Genomic DNA, 13,091 nt, shown 5'->3' with positions numbered 1-13,091 from the left:
ATGGGAAGTTTTTTGTATCCCAGGATGAGGTCTTTGGTTGTGTCTGATCTGAAAGCCTGATTGAAAACTTGATCTCGCTAACTCAGAAATAGATGTTTCAACACAATTCCACACCCTTCCATTTGAAAAGTTTTTGTTTTCATTTCAAGACCATACAGAAAAAAACCCCACCAACCTTGGAAAACCTGCACAGCTTTGGAAGGGTTTTATTCTCTGTCACCCGGCCAGCTCTGATTGAGACTTTCTCTCGCACAAATGCTGTGCCAGATTTCCAGAAAAGGGTGTAGGGCTACAGCTGTACAGAAGTCACCTGTCACTTTCGGTGTTCCGCTGAAGCAACCTATGGGCATTCAGAGCAGACCACAAGCATGCGCCCAGCCGGAGCTGTGGCTCAGCTTGTTAGCTCTGGGTTTCTATTGCAGCTGTGCTCGCTGGTTTCGACAGTGTGACCACTGCGGCTGTCACAAAAACACAACCAAAAGAGTTTATAAACGTTTGACTTCAAATTCCTGCACAAGGGTGACTTAATTGAAACCCACACCCAGCTGAACAGGGTTAGGCTGTGCCAAAGAAAGCCTCTGTGCTTGTTTCATTTGAAACCTGTGGAGGGAAGATAGGTCATTAAGTCTGCGGTTCCTAGAAATGTCTCTGATGTGGAGCTAAACTTCTTTTGTTTTGAACCCTTGTTTTGTTAAATGAGTGCAATGTTAGTTGTATAGCCTGAATTTTAATGATCTTTTTCTTGGTTTAAACAGATGGAGTCACATTTTCAACCTTTGAGGCCATGATTGGAAATTAGGTAGATAAGCTGAAAGCCTGACCAACTCCCCTAGTTAGACTTTGCTTCTTGCAGTATATGCTGAACTTTATTGGTCACGTCTCTGCTCACTGAACTCAGGCCATTTCCCAATACACCTTGAACTTAGAGTAAAATCTGAAATGCCTTCTCAGGAAAGTGTTTTTCTTTGGATTCCCTGGAGGTCCTAGGCTTGATCTGGAGACTCTTTTTCCATAAAGGACCTTGTGTTGACATTCTCAGAAATACTTAAGGGCTGAATTGTCCAAGAGCGCATAACCTTCCAACCATATCAGGAATCAAATGTCTATAAATACTGCTTGAAGAGGTATTGGAGATATGAAGATATGAGATATGAAAATTGGAGAATGAAGCATCAGTGTCTGTCTGACAGGCTGTGAGAGAGTGGGCTCCTGATCCCTCAGACCACTTCTGAAAATGGGACCTGGGGTGACTTGACTGCCATAAGAAAATGTGCTGCAGACCTTTGGGAGATTCCTCTTGTAGACCACTGGAAGGTGCATCCCTGGGAATGGTCTGTGCAAATGGTTTGACAGTGGTGGCTGTAAAATTTAGTCTGGCAGTTTGTATGGTTTTTACCTAGTTTAAACCACCTAACGCACATGCTCTGGAGCTGGTAGGCAGAAACCAGAGAGCAGCTTACAGGGGATGTCGCCAAGGTGACAGCAGTCCATTGATGAGAAAATATCCAACTCCACCTTCTCCAAGTAAGAATTTATCATTGTGCCTAGCTGTTAACAGTGGGTGGTCTCTATATTACTAATATGATGTAACTGTTAGAAAGGTATTCCCATCCCTCATAATTTTGTAGTGTTTACTTACCCTTGCTGTGACACTGCTATTGACTCTGCAGTTATAATTATAACTAATAGTTCAATAATCCTGCAACAAATTGACCAATTATTACATAGAAAACTGTATTGTGGCAGTCACTGGGGACTGCCTAGCTTCAGACAACTTTAATTATAGATTACCAATACCTTATCCAGCCTTTGGGGTGCAGAGGATGTTGAGTGCTAAATGCTAACATTTCTATTCATTTACATGATATTAGAGGATGGCAGTTTGCTAATTGTTTAAATAAAAAAGTCTCTTTTTGGAAAAAAAAAAAAAAAGAAAGAAGAAAGACTGGTTTGTGGTGCATGGCAGAACACCATTTCAGCTGCTGTTAGGTTTAGCTGAAATCAGCAGCATCCTGGATTGCCAAAATCAATCAGTTCTGTGTGGAGGAGAGGAAGAGCCTGCAGAAGTGCCTGGCTCCTCTAGAGGCACTAAGTTGGAATCTCTTCTTCCCATATTCAGAAAATACTTTTGAATCCAAAATATGTTTGCAGCAATTAGAGTTGGTTACCACAAGAAAAACTAGGTACATAAACTGCAGAGGAAAACTACCCCTCTCCACTCCATTCTCTGCAAGAATGATGTTTCTATTTTGGTGAAATGTGTGTGATGTGTCACGTGTCACTGTTTTTTCCAGTATAATAAGAGAGATGCAACATGAGAAGCCCTTGGGATTCATATGCTACTTGTAAGGGACCTATAAACTACAAATTAGAAAAAGATAGTCCATATATTCTGTGCAGAACCTCAAAATATATCTTTGTTTGCAGTTGTCTGAAAGTAGATATCACAGTTTATGAAAACAGCATAGCAAGCATCAACAGATACTTACCTGCCTATTGTGTGGAGGGCTGCCATTCAAGGCACTGCTGTGCTTTCCTCCACACTATCCTTAACATAGGCACCACCGTTATCCCTTTCTTCCTTTTAAGTTACTCTTCTATATGTAGCTCTACTGCAAAACCAGGCCCTCTGTAGTGGCTTCAATGCAGTAGAAGAAATGCATTCAATCACATGCACAAATATAACCATGGAAAGTTAAACTTCTCCCATATCTTTTGTCATCTTGCTTGTTTTCTAAGCTTTGGGATAGGAGTCTTGTTTAAATATAAGTTAGCATAACACCCTAATTTTAAATATGGACCTGTAGGCAGCAGTATAGCATAATGCTTATTAATATTATATTATTAATATAATTAATATATATATATATATATAATATATATATATAATATATATATTAATACAAAATAACTTTGATTGCAGACCTTAGCTGAACCCTAGAGCTGTAGTTATTCTGCAGTGCAAGTACAGTGATTCAGGGGTGATCCTTTGCTTGGATAAAATGTTTCCATTCAAAAGTAATGATAGTTTTTAAATTAATTAAGTTATAACCGAAGTTTTTCCACAATGCTATCTTAGAGTAATAACTACCAGTGATACCCACAGCCTAATCAAAATCAGGCTTTGTGGTTTTAGCTGATACACAAACACTTCTGTAGACCTGAGGTAAAAATAAGTGGAGCATTTCTAAAGGGAACTAAGAACCTCAAACCCACCTTCTAAAGTACTTTGCTGGACCAGTTTTTTCAAAGTGTTTATGAGTTGCTCCTTTCAACAGTAGCAAATGGTAAATGATAAAAAGAGCTGGAGATTATTGGATGGATTTTGGTAAGCCTGTGGTACCCGAGCGCACATCTGCAGCTATTTGCACCTATGTACTTCTAAAAGCCTGAGCTTCAATACCTCCCTCACTTTTAAAAATGGGAATTAACACCACAAAGCCTAAGCATGAACAGAGCAATGTGAGCCAGAACACCCTTAGAAAACTATTTTCAAAAGTATATTGTTACCTTGGGTTGCAAATAAACTGCCTGGAAGAGTTTTTTATATGAGGTTAGTTACAGAAGTGACTTGAACTATCTTAAGAGGCATCTGTCTGTCTACTTGGCTGGCATGTTGTTTAGAAAACCAGTGTGCTAAGCACTCCCCACTTGGAAGTTAGGCTCCTAAGTCACTGTTGAAAATTGCCTTTACAGTTGCCCTGAAGCACCTGTACTGTACCTGGGAAAGGAACGCATAAAGGAATGGAGCTGTTAAAAGCAAATACTCATAACAAACCAAGTCTTTTTATGTTAAAAGAAATCGTATGTCTTGTTTAGTGTGCCTTCAGAATGTTAGAAGCTTTTCTGTCTGAAGCAGTCCTGTGAAGTGAACAGGAGGCAAGAAGGAAAGCTCCTTAAAGGCTCAGGCTCTCTTTGAGCGTTCAGTCGTAGAAATGTTTTTTGACTGGTGTCTTGTGTAAATTAATTTAGTGTCACTTGAGCTGAAAGGACATGTTGGCTCTTGATCTAACTGCTCACAGGCACTTTGGGTACCGGACAGACAAGAAAGCATCCATCAAATTGCAGCATTTGAAAGAGGCTAAGAGGGGTCTCTCCTTCCTGCCTCCACTTTTCTGACACAGGAGTTTCTGAAAGAGCTGTCTTGCTGCTCCCCAAAGCTTCCCAGCGCTTTCCTATGTTTCAGACCACCCCCACCACAACTTTGCAATACAGATGTACTGGGTTGAGATGAGATTTCAATAGACTGGTGGAATCAGGAAGAGGACTTGAGCATGATTACAGCACAGGATACACTTGAGGGATTTTTCATTGTGTCTGCACCAAGCTTGAGTTAATCCTGAAGCTAATTTGAGATCAAAAGCATAGAGACTGTTTGAAATCTTATCTGAATCAGCCTGCCAGATCATTTAAGGCAAACATTAAGTAAGATCACTTCGATTATTCCAATCAGTCAATCTTGGTAACTGAGATTGGGCTTTTCAGATCAGGGGTTGATCTACTACTATTAGATTAGGGTAGTAAACGGGGTAAATTAACTGGCATGTATTTCTTAATGCTGTGGCTAAGCAGCTGGAAGGCTAGCACCTCCATTTCTAGACCACAACAAGCATAGCTATAGTCTGGATTCACAAGTCCAGTGCTATCATCTCCAGTGTCCAAAGCGATCACGGTCAGGATTGGAGTTTTGACCCACTGTAGTCTGGGCACAAAAAAATTCTTTCCAGGGGCATTGCCTTTGAGAGTAGAGTTATGCTTTAGATAAAGAATTACCATAACAGTCATTGTGATAGCTGAGGGACCACAGGAGATGTTCACTGTGATAGGAGATAGTTATTAAAAATGTTTTAACTGAATCTACGGTACACTCAGGTGCTAACTGAAATCCTGACAAAATCAGCTCATTTAAAAACGCACCCGTGTACGAGGAGATTGGCTTTGTTTCACCTGCAATGGTTTGTATTACGAAGAGGATACTTCTGATACCAGTTTGTATGTACAGAATTACACAGAGCTTTTTCCTAGCAAAGCATTTTTTTCCCCTTTTCGTGATTGGTTTCAGCTTGCAGTTCCCATGGTTTAGAGTTCAGGTTCTGTAGGTGGAACTCGAGACTGGAAATGTGGGGCCAAGTTTCTGGCTTCTGCTTTCTGGTGCCTGCCTCAAGTAAGTTCCCTGGGTATGTCCCTGCCTCTCTTCCCAGACTGTGAAACAACTGTCAAAGCATTTTTCTGTCTTAAACATGAGTTGAAGCTTTTGACTGACTACAGAAGGGAAAAGGGCTTTTTACTTTTCCCATTTTTAAGCTGTTTAGGACCTGTACTTCTTACGCCAATCTTTCCTTTTGGTAATTCCCTCTCTTTCTTGGAGTAAAAAGCAAGTTTCAAATTGTTTAAGAAAAAAAATAAATTAAAAAAAAAAAAACCACAAACACCAAACTGGATCCTCTGAATTACAAATTTTCAGCTCTCCAAAATACAAAGTCATGGTTCATACTAGAGCCAGGAGTAAGTATCTTCTTTTTTCCTTGCTGTTTCTGCCCCTTCAGAGAGCACTATATGCATTTTAGAAGAGAACATGGACCCAACTATGAGAATTTCTTAGTGTGGCTCTGTGGAGGTACCTCAGCCCTCTCTGCACAGCCCACTTTTGCGGGAGCCCTGAGCATGCTCGTGGGTTTATAACATCCCCAAATGGAGGCTTAGGGTAAGGCCACCAGATTCCTCAGGAGGGGTCTGAATGCAGCTGAGGCCCCAACCCACCAAGTCACCCCACTTGTAAAAGATGACAGAGGAATCAGTAATATATGTAATTTACAGCATAGCAGTAACAGTGGAATTTTATGGTGGCTTTCAATTATAGCCTTGAAAGCAATTTCTTTACCTTCTATATATTAAATATGCATAATGCTTGCTGCAGTACAGGGCTAGAGCAAGCCAAGTGATGTGCATTAGATCCCAGTGCAGCGAACAAGTCTCAGTGTAATGTTGTCACCCATTTATTTTGCGTGCTTATGGTATATGAGAAGCTCCAATGGCCCAGATACGCTTGCCTCTCTTTCCACATATATTTCACAAGTTCACAAGCCATAACTCTTAATAATACCGGCAAATTCTTGCTTAAAAAAAAAAAAAAAATGGGCAGATTCTTTTGTAAATATAAGCAACATCTGGTTGTGATTGGGGAGGAGATTGGTGTTGGAAGTCATTCTGAGAGGTTTATAATGCTTCTCCTAAAACTGTCTACAAAATCCCCTCCTTCTTCTGCCCCAAGGCCTAAGAAAAATATCTTTCTTTTCCCCTTTGATATCCTGACACTTTCTTTAAGGAAAGCTCTAGTAGGGAACAGCACTTAAGATGCAAGGCAAAAGTTCTTATCTATTGCCTCAAGGTATAGCTTTTACCTGCTTAACACCTGTAGTTTGATTGATAACACTTTACAAGATGTGATAAAGACAATTGATACCATTAGCGATATTCACACAGTAGTAGTAATCTTTGCACAGAGTTACAAGTTCACTCATTACCAACAGCAGTTTCTATTTTCTGCTGTTAAGCTGATTTATTGGGGTGTGCAAACTTCACTTTGGACATGCAGTCCCAGTACAACTATGACCAGGCACATTCTTGTTTCATGATTAGATCTGTATGAAAATTAGGAGGCAGTGCCTCCAGTTGCTTTATATTATGAAGTAGCTGTGGACAAACCTGTTGCTATAATAATGTGAGATAGCAATTAAGAGATTTTGTGCACAAGCTCAGTATGAAAAATAATGTCATAGAATCATAGAATGGCTTGAGTTGGAAAGGGCCTTAAGATCATCTATTTCCAACCCCCCTGCCATAGGCAGGGATGCCTTGCCCTAGGCCATGTGGCCCAAGGCTCTGTCCAAGCTGGCATTGAACACTGCCACGGATGGAGCATTTACCACCTTTTTGGGCAACCCATTCCAGTGCCTCACCACTCTCACAGTAAGGAACTTCTTCCTTATATCCAATCTAAACTTCCCCTGTTTAAGTTTGAACCCATTACCCCTTGTCCTATCACTACAGTCCCTGATGAAGAGTCCCTCTTATTTCTTTCTGTGAGACTCTTCTCAGACGTGACGTACAGCCTGGTGAGATCCTATATGGTTTTGCACACCAGCCTTCTGACGCCTTTGGATAATGACATATTTTGTCAACAGCACAACCCTGTACTTTGTTCTGTAGCTTTCTCACTTCATAGCCCCACATTTTCAGCACTGAAGGAATGCCATACAGGCACAGGGAATCTGTTTTTCGCGCTATCTAGCTTCTTGTGTGGTTACTGTTTGTTTTCACAAAATGAGTGCATGCTGCTCTGTAGTGCTGCAAATGAGTTTTCCCAGGTGCCGGGTAAAACATCAGAGAATCAAACTAGTAAAAAAGAAGAATGAAAATGAGAAAGGAGGATCATCTTAATGTCCTCTGGGGACGTACAGCCATACCAGCAGGAAAAGGAAATTCCAGATCAGTGGGTCTGGGAGAGGAGAATAGGATTGGCCTACAGGACATCCAGAAGTCAAGGGCTATCACTTGGACTGCTGGTGTTTAAGGACAGTCCTGCCAGATAAGACTTAATAACATTTTACACCTGCCATCCTACAAAGCAAATCAGGGATCAGGATCAGGTCCAGGTCCTCTGAGCATGCCAGGCTTGTCTCTTCTTTGATCTCCTTCCAAGGCAGCACCATAGTATCAAATCCCATCCTCAGAAAAGTCCCTGCAACCACAGTGGTTGTCTGTAGAAGGCTACCCCTCTCTGATCAGTTCCCAGATAAAAGTTATTAGCGAAACAAGTGTTCCTACTCATTCCAGGTGAAGTGGCAGGTACCAGCTCTCTGGAGCTGTGCCCCAGGAAGCAGGTAGAGGTCTCCCTGCCGTCACTCTTTTGCATCCCAGCTTCTCCAGTGGGGTACAAAGAGGGACAATGTTTGTAAAGCTCTTCCTGACCACCCATTCTGCAGGGAAGTGTTCTAAATTTCTGTATGTGTGTGCTATTTTTAATATCAACATCAATGATCTTTGTAACTGACAGAAAGTGATGCCTTAAATACCTGTTCAAAAAGCAACTTTATTATGATCTCCTCAGCAGGACAGTTGTGCTTTTTATTTCTTCACTTCCATTGCAGAGAGTTGCTAATTAAAGATGTCATGTAGACCTACACAGGAAGGAAAGAATTTCACAAAATATCCTGTTTCCCACCCGTTGGATGGGAATAGAGTGGGGGGAGAGAGAATGAATCAAAGGATGAGCACAAGAATATAAAGTTAAATCTGCAATAGTGACAATAAGGGTTTGTTCTTTTCCACAGGAGCCTGTCCAAAGAAAGGATTCCTGATGGGACATTTCCTGTTCACATTGCTGTCTTTCTCATGAGAATCCACTCTGAGATCCTGTGCCTCCTTGTGGACTCTGACAGATGGTGGCATCCAACTGGACCCTGACTGAGCAAAGAGCCGATGACGTGATACAGTACTGGTGCTGCTGGAGTGTGAGGCATAACCCACAGCTAGCACTCATGGTACAAGAACTGCAGCAAGAATAAAAATACTTGCATGATTGCTTGTGGCTATGCCAAAGGAAAATAATGCAATTGATCTCAAGAATGCAAAGACACTTCAAGAGCTTGATTCCATTTTGGCAAATGCAGGCCAGGTTGGACAGAGCCTCGGGTGACATGGTTTAGTGTGGGGTGTTTCTGCCCATGGCAGGGGGGTTGGAACTGGATGATCTTAAGGTCCTTTCCAACCCTAACTATTCTATGATTCTATGGTTCTATGTTAAATTATACATGTGGGGTCTGTACCTATGAAAAGATTTCCTGAGAAGTGTTAAGCATATCTGATGTTTATAAAGAATGCTAGGGAATAATTGAAAGATATTTAGTACTCTCTACAGTTGCACTTGGAATAGCTGTTCTGCCAAGGGTGCTCTTGCCCTAAACTGCTATTCCCATCCATCTTGAGTGAAGAACCCTGTATGAGACGGTGGCTATTGTTAATGTTTTTAAATACAAAAAGATCCTCCAAAATTTAAGAAAGATGGATTTTCCTACTCAATAGGAGTCAATTACCAGGTAGTTCTAGAGAAATAACCTATAAACCATTGAGGGAACAAAAAAAATTCCTTTTTCCCCCAAGCAAAATGACCATTTTTTGGAAGTACCTTTTATTACTGATAAGTTGTCAGAAGCTTTACAGGGAATTGATAAGAGAATGGCAGTACTGTCCTTTAGACTAAGGAACTTGATACTCTTGTCCAGTGACGGTAATGCCTGCCTGGCTGAGTGCAGCCACTGAAGCCTCTTAGTGCCACATGGATAAATTCAAAGCCACAATCCTGTCCCGGTAGGGAGCACAAGGCTGTGTTCTTTCAGAGAAAGTTCTAGAGACAATCTTGGAATGTTTCTTGTGAAATGGAATGTATGTTTGAATTCCTGCTACTGTTAAACTGATACCCATTTCCCTACATTTCATGAAAGATTTTATGTATTACTAATCTTAGTTGATCCCATTATTAGATAACAAATGCAGATGGTGGAAAATTGCCAGAGGCTTGAGTTTCACAAGCATCATCACATGCTGGGGTTTCCAGTTTTGTCCCTAATGACACTGGCCAGAAAGCTGTCGCCTTTGCAGGAGCAGAGACTTGGCCATGTACTTTTACAACAGCAGGTGTGCATTTGGGGTTTTTTAAGACCTCTAGTGGTCTGTTTGGAAGAAATTAGTAATGGTTAAAGAATACAAAATTTCCTCAAAATACACAAATCAAAATACTCAAAGGCAATGTAGAACATAAATTCTTACAATTTTCTGCATTTCTGAGGTGATTTGATATACTCATTACACAATGGCAGCAACATAGGCAAGCCAGGTTAAATACATTTAAAAGCTCTCTATTACATCTCAAAGAACCACCACAGACAAACTAACAGTTTGCCTGGAAATGCAGAGAGGTAACTCAGAACAAACTTTTCTTATTCCAGAATCACTCTCCTGCCACTCGTTCAGGACAATTGTTCAGGAATAGTTGCAGAACAGCTGTACTAAGATAATACCCCTTTAGAGGTAAACCTGCCACTGGACAGATGAGTGGTTTTTTTCAATTTCCATATTGTTGGCTAAAACCAAAGGGAATATCATACAGTTACTCATCATATCTGAATATCGTACAGTTACTCATCATATCTGTGAGTCTCCCATCACGATCCAGATCTCAAAATGCAAGAGAAGATGCCTGTACGTTCTGAGAGGTGAGAGCCAGCATTACTAAAGAGAAGTCCTTGTGACTCTGTACTTCACAGAGACAAAATTCACACTTATGCTCTCATATTCAGGTATTTTCAGTTACAAATCCTACTCAGGAAATGTGGTTTAATTTGTGCTTGTTGTTTCTTTCCTAATGACCAATTGTTACTTTTTCACCTGAAATCACTGTTTATATCATTCACTGGTTTATCACCAAGAACACCTGTGTGGGAACTGAAGGTGATAAGGAAATTTTCAATACATCACTGTTTCCTATTAGCAAGGTGTAAGCATGTATAGAAGTCACTATCTGTCTCCTATTTAAGTAAGATAAGGGAATTATAAAATGGGGTGTGTTCTACCTATAGTCAATATGTAAAATCCCACCTGAAGAGATAAACACTTGGAAACTGTAAATTAAATGTAAAAACAATGTCCCAAAAGTGTTTACTAAGGGATTATATCATGCATTTGTGTTCCAGAGCAAATCTTGTTTTATTTTCTTTTTTTCTATGACCATTATTAATGGCCATGCCACAGTGAGGTATTCACTTAACGTCGCACTTCTTGGGAATTGTGTTTGGGCAGCTTCTGGGTTTTATACCGGATTAGTGCTTGCAAGGTTGTATGATTGAATACAAATGTAGGGAGAATCCAAAATATAATAAAATGGTTTTGGCCAAACAAATCCTGAGTTAACATGAGGGTCACCTTTGTAACTGTACTGCAAGTAGAGTGGAAAGGGGACTTGCCTGTTGAAAATACTCATTTGAAAAGACCCTGTGCTGAAGATAACACAACTGAGAGGAAGGATGGACTTTATGGACAGCACTGGCCTGGGAATTAGGATACCTGTCATGAATTTTCACAGCTTTTTTTTTCCCTCAGAGATAAGGAGTGCCTAAATAGTGCTCAGTTCAGTAGCCTCAACTGTTTTGTGAATCTGTACGATGCCTTCTTATTTTTGAGTTCCCTGATAAAATACCAATGCCACCATTATGATCCATGTGTCCAGTTTTAGACTGAAAGCTTCTAAACCACTCTTGCCCTGGGCATACCACTGTGACAATGTAAGACTGATCTGCTCTGCTCAAAATAATGTAGCTGGGTGACTGTAGTGTAACCTTCACACAACCAGCTGAAAAGCATTACATCCATAGACACACTGTTGTCTAACCTGAGGCATTTTCCTACCTCCATATTTTGATATTTTGATTGCAAATACATAGTCTGACTTTTGAATCTGTTGAATGCCTAGAGCATCTTACCACTCTTTGAAGAGCTGGATCTGCTATCTTACTATCTTGATACTTCTCAAAATCCACTTTTCCCCTACACACAAGACAAGGCTTCTCAATGGTATAATGCAGACCTTCTAGTATGCTAGCCCACCAGTAACTGACTTGGAAGGCCTTGCCAGTCTTGCTTTGCATGGGTCAAAATTTATCACTGTAGTATGTTTCTTGACAGAGGCTATACAGAAGTCATGTTTCCTGGGACACAAGACAATTAGGAGACTTTTTTCTGGCTTGGAGAACTTGACTCTGGTTCACTGATCAGTCCTATGTCAAAAAAAAGCCCTTGTCCTGGTGCTTTTTGGGAGTCTTCTCGTAGCTCCCTTTGTTTCCAGTACAAGCCACTATCCTCTGGTACTGTAACAGACAAGTCCTTCTGGGTGAGTTTAGATCTCTCTGCCCATGTAAGGCAGCTTCCATTACTAGCAGCTATTTTGCTATATGAAGGAACTGAAGTGTTGCTTCCACTGAACTGAAAAGAGTGGACTTGGCAAGCTCATGGGCTTAATGAGGTCTGCAAACTGTCTTTGAATTCAAGACTCCCATGATGGCAATTGTTAGCACTTTTCAACACAGCAGTCTTTATGTGGGGTAAAAATATTCAAAAGTGCTTAAGTGAAGGTCAATAAGACCTAGCTATTAAAATATATAAATAAATAAATAAACCGTGGACCCATAATTAACAGATGTTTGTGGTCCCGCAATAACTGAAACTATTTTAACAGCCCCTTGGTAGAAACCAAATGCTGAAGTAACCCTTTGGTTAAAAAGCAGCATAACTTTGTAGCCTGATGGGAAGGATCCCTCTCTAAGAATAAGCAACCCCTAGGTTCAGGGAACATCTAATTATATAGACAATCCACAATAGGACCAACAGAAGGGTGCTTGGAAGCACTTCCACACCCAGCACTGTTACCTCAGCAGAGCATCTCGCCCGCAGCATAATAACCTGCTACTTTGGAGGCAGCGGGTTCAGGCTCTGGGCCCTCACTTCAGCTCATTTTCTTATGCATCGCTACCGTGTTTGGGACAGCACAAAACAGGAAGCATGGAGGAAAGCTGCACAGGTGGTGGGCTGCATGGAAAGCCACCGTCTGGTTGTCTCCCTTAACACAAGGGATGGTGGTGAGTGGCATCCCCAGGGAGGGGAGATAGTGGCTTCAAACACCTCTCGAAGACAAAGGATTTATCTTTTGCATCCTGGCTACGGAATAAAAAGGGGGAGAATAACACTCCTCGCTGTGTGAAATCTAGCCTTTTCATTTCCTATGTTTTTACTACATGTACAGAAATTAAGTATTTCATTTTGGGGGTCAGAAGGAGCTTTTCAATGCAAAATGAGGTTTTATCTTTTCTCATTTAATGCAAAAAAAAAAGGGGGGGGGGAGTTACATCAGTTTAATCCAAGCTTCCAAAATATTTCCAATTTAGCAGTCATGCTGAAAATAAACGCAGTTATTCATACAGCCCTACTCACTTTTGCACACAGCAGCAGTAAGATGATACACGACTACATATATTCCACTC

Source organism: Psittacula echo (genome assembly GCF_963264785.1).
Source record: "Psittacula echo genome assembly, chromosome: 2".
Taxonomy (NCBI): Eukaryota; Metazoa; Chordata; class Aves; order Psittaciformes; family Psittacidae; genus Psittacula; species Psittacula echo.
Note: the sequence above shows the minus strand (reverse complement) of the source record.